Genomic DNA, 4,381 nt, shown 5'->3' with positions numbered 1-4,381 from the left:
TGCCCCCTCCCTCACTGTAGGTGCTTGAGCCACAAGAGAGGCATGAGATAAAGAGGGAAAAGAATTGCAGATTGCTCCTGAGATCTGAATTTCTGTTGTGGTGGTGGTGGTTGTTGTTCTTGGAGACAGTCTTTTGCTTTGTTACCCGGGCTGGAGTGCAGAGGCTCGATCATAGCTCGCTGCAACCTTGGAGTCCTGAGCGAAAGTGATCCTCTTGCCTCAGCCACCCAAGTCACTGGAACTACAGGAATGGACCACCACACCTAGTCAATTCTTTTTTTTCTTTTTTGTAGAGATAAGATCTCGCTTTGTTGCCCAGGCTGGTCTCAAACTCCTGGCCTCAAGCCACCTGGTCTCGGTCTCCCAAAGTGCTGAAATTACAGGCGTGAGTCATCTCTCCCCAGCCTTGAGATCAAAGTCATGTTAGACTAGATTTGACCTTTTAATACCTGAAATGGAGTAATAATTAAATAAATGACTGTATTTATGACCAAACGTGAACAAACACTTGAGGAACTGCCTGAGAGTCTACGAAGATACGGGAAAACGGAATATAGTTGGGCAAGTTTCCTGAGTGGCAGACCCCACCCACATCGACATGAAAATAACTTCAACATGTCTAGAATTCATAATGTGTTTAAAATAGTTGGGTTTTTTTTCAATGTGATTTTATGGCTGAAGAAATGGAGGCATGAACTATGATCTTTTAACCAAATATCTGCTTTGCCTGTCACATATCCTAACAGTGCTGGATTATTTTTCTTTCCAAACACATTTTTTTGTGTATGTGTTTTCTTTTCTATGGCCTTCTTCACTTTCACAACTATAATATTATTCTAACATACTAACTCCATAGCAACAACAAAAATCAGTAAGTGTCCTTTCTTCAATAGATATATAGAGGAAGGTTTATGGCAAAGTAGTAAGAAAAATCTGTCCATAAAGAAAGTAATGTTATTTTAACCATAGAATTGTTACTTTCAGTGAATTCCTTCTTCAGATATACAAGGAATTTACTGAACAAGAAATGAATATTCTTTACTTATATTTGTATAAGATGTGTAGAAAAAAATCTACTTTTCAGAGAAATTATTTCATAAAATAGGGTTTGTGGAAATCTATGGCTTTTGAAGACAGACTTGGGTTAAATTCCTGGCTCTTCTGCTTAATATCTATCTCTGTGACCTTGGGCAAATTACTTAGTCTCCCTGAACTTCAGTTTCCTCTTCTGTAAAGTGGAACTATTGGTATTTATTTCAACAAATTGTGAGTCTGTGAGGGTTAAATGAAATCACATATGTCACAGATTGGCTCAAAGTACAGTCAACAAATTTAAGCTTCCTGTCTTCCTCCCTCTGCTATTTATTTGGTCCTAGACACAAGTTTGCCTAATCTTTACTTATTGTCATTATATATATATGTGTGTGTGTGTGTGTGTGTGTGTGTGTGCGCGCGCGCGCGCACGTGTGTGTGTGTAGTTTATTATAACTATTTTACTTAACTTGGTATTTTTTTGATTTTGCTTTTGTTTGTGTTTTACAGACAGGGTCTCGCTGCTGTCCAGGCTGGAGTGCAGTGGCACCATCATAGCTCACTACAACCTCAAAATGATCCTCCCACCTCAGCCTCCCAGGTAGCTGGGACTATAGATGCAGGCTACCATGCCTGGCTAATTTTTCAATTTTTTATAGAGACAGAGTCTCATTATGTTGCCGAGGCTGGCCTTGAACTCCTGGTCTGGGGTGGTCCTCCTGTTTTGGCCTCTCAAAGTGCTGGGATTATAGGTGTGAGCCATCATGCCCAGCCTTAACTGATTTTTAATAATTATAAACATAATCTATATTTGTTACAAAGTCAGGAAGTATAATAAAATGTTTAATTTCCTTACCTTCTCTGACTCTAACCTCCTGAAATACCCAATATTAACAGTTTTGGTAGGGGGACACTCTTTCATACTTTTCTTTATGCTCCTACAAATATGTTTTACACATTATTCTGAAGACTGCTTTTGCTTCCACTGAGGCAACTTTCCATGTCAGAATGGGTGTGGTCAATGACTCAATGGGAATTTAACAAAGTATTGTCAATTTAGATTCCAAGGCAGAGCTCTGGTCCTCTAAATAATTACTTCCCTCTGGGTTTTTCCTTCATGAGAGGGATATGAGCTACTTGTTGGACTGGAAACTGTTCCTGATGTCAGCTTAAAAGCTCTTTCTGTTTAGAACAAATCCAGTCTCTGGGTCATTAGAAAGTCACATGTCACATGTCACAAACTGTCAGCCTTTCTCTCCCATCACTCCTTATTACTTAAGGGTGTTGGCTGAGATCCCAACATCTTTATCCCTCAGGGTTTGGAAGCCTGGGCAGCTTCTGTTTCTCTCTCTCTCTCTCCTTTCTTTCTCATATCCCTCCACCATTGTCATTGTCTTTACGGAAGGTGTTGCTCGTGAATCTCAGAATTATCCGCCTTAGCAAAACCCTTTAGAGACCTTGATTCCAGTACTGATGACATCAATACCACCAGAATCAATGGAAAAATAAAAATAAAAACACCTCTATCTGTATCTGACTCTGAGCAGAGTGTGGCCTCAGCCATGGAAGTTGAGGTGTTGAGTACAAAGGATCATCAAAGATCATTTGTCGTAGGCCGGGGGCAGTGGCTCATGCCTGTAATCCTAGCACTTTGGAAGGCCTAGGTGAGTGGATCACTTGAGGCCAGGAGTTCCAGAGCAGCCTGGCCAGCATGGTGAAACCCTATCTCTACTAAAAATAGCAATTCTATTGCTGGATAATCAGTTTCAAAGGTGTATTAGTCCTTTCTCACACAGCTAATAAAGACATCTCCGAGACTGGGTAATTTATAAAGAAACAGAAGTTTGTGGACACACAGTTCCACATGGCTGAGGAGGCCTCACAATCATAGTAGAAGGTGAAGGAGTAGCAAAGTCACATCTTACGTGGTGGTAGGTAAGAGAGCTTGTGCAAGGGAACTCCCATTTATAAAACCATCAGATCTCATGAGACTTATTCAGTATCCCAAGAACGGCATGGGAAAAGCCTGCCCCCATGATGCAATTACCTCCCACTGAGTCCCTCCCACGACACGTGGGGATTATGGGAGCTGCAATTCAAGATGAGATTTGGGTGGGGACATAGCCAAACCATATCAAAAGGCAATAAAAAATAAAAGTATTTTCTATGATAAAACTGTGATGACATTATTTGTCTGATTATTTTCAAGGAATGGCAGCATCTTTGAGGATCTCGGAGTCAGAGAAATTCAGACACCAAAAAGTTGAAGAGACTTAAGAGGTCCTTTCTACCTTTCTGTCTGACTCTTAATTCTCCTATTTCATCTCCTTGAAATGTGTCATTGATCATCTGTTTGGAACCCACTAACAATGGAGAGCTCAATTCAACATGACAGAGGGGAGGAACCAGACACGTAAATAGGGCATTATAATAAAATGCGATTAATGCTATGAAAGAGCTGTGGAGTGGCCACTATGGGAGTGGTCATGAGGAATGGCCTGGTCTGGAAGGCTGGGGAATGAAATAAGGCTTCCAAGGGAAAATGATATTGTGCTGGCTCTTGAAAGAAAGAAATGAGTTCAGCAGATAAGGGGAATAGTGAGGGAGTGAGTGGAGACCATTCAGAAGTGGGCAAAAATAGCAAACATTTAGCAAGCATGTGAATCATGTGACAGGTGTCTCAGTGTGGCTGGAGCATGGACTATGGATGGAGGGATGTTGACAGATCAAGCAGAGCCCAAACTGGAAACTACCCGATGCTGAGGAGTTTGGATTTTATCCTGAAGTTGAAAGGGAGTCATTTAAGGGTTTTAAGGGATTGACAGGATCAAATTTGCTTTTAAAATGAACTGGATAAGAATGGAATCTGGGAGACCCCAAGGAAGCTAGTGCAGGGCCTGACAAAGAGGGATCAAGGAAGGAGGAGAGACAGCAGTAAAAGTTAAAAAAAAATTTATAAGAATGTGGGTGTGGTATGGATAGAGAGTGGGAGAAGTAGAGGATGATGCCCAGGTTTCTAGTTTGGGTACTTTGGTACCTGAAAAAGTATGCAGGGGGAAGCAGAGCAAGGTCTATGCCATCACCGGCAAACTTCAGGTATAAAGTGAGTCTTCTTGTATTGATCTGAAAATGACTACCACCCTTTAACCTTCTCAGGGATGGTCTTAGTCTCTCCTCCATTATTACAAATAGCAACGAACATTATTTTGTGAATATACTCAGTTGCAAATAAATATTCTACTGGCAGACTGTCTAATAAGCCAGATTTTATCATGTTTTTCTCTCTTTCTCTCTCTCTCTCTATATATATAATTATATACATATAATTATATATATATAATCTTGTCTT

The sequence above is a fragment of the Mandrillus leucophaeus genome, unplaced genomic scaffold (genome assembly GCF_000951045.1).
Source record: "Mandrillus leucophaeus isolate KB7577 unplaced genomic scaffold, Mleu.le_1.0 Scaffold558, whole genome shotgun sequence".
In the NCBI taxonomy this organism is placed as follows: Eukaryota; Metazoa; Chordata; class Mammalia; order Primates; family Cercopithecidae; genus Mandrillus; species Mandrillus leucophaeus.
The sequence above is the reverse complement of the archived record's forward strand: the minus strand, read 5'-3'. Positions refer to the sequence as shown.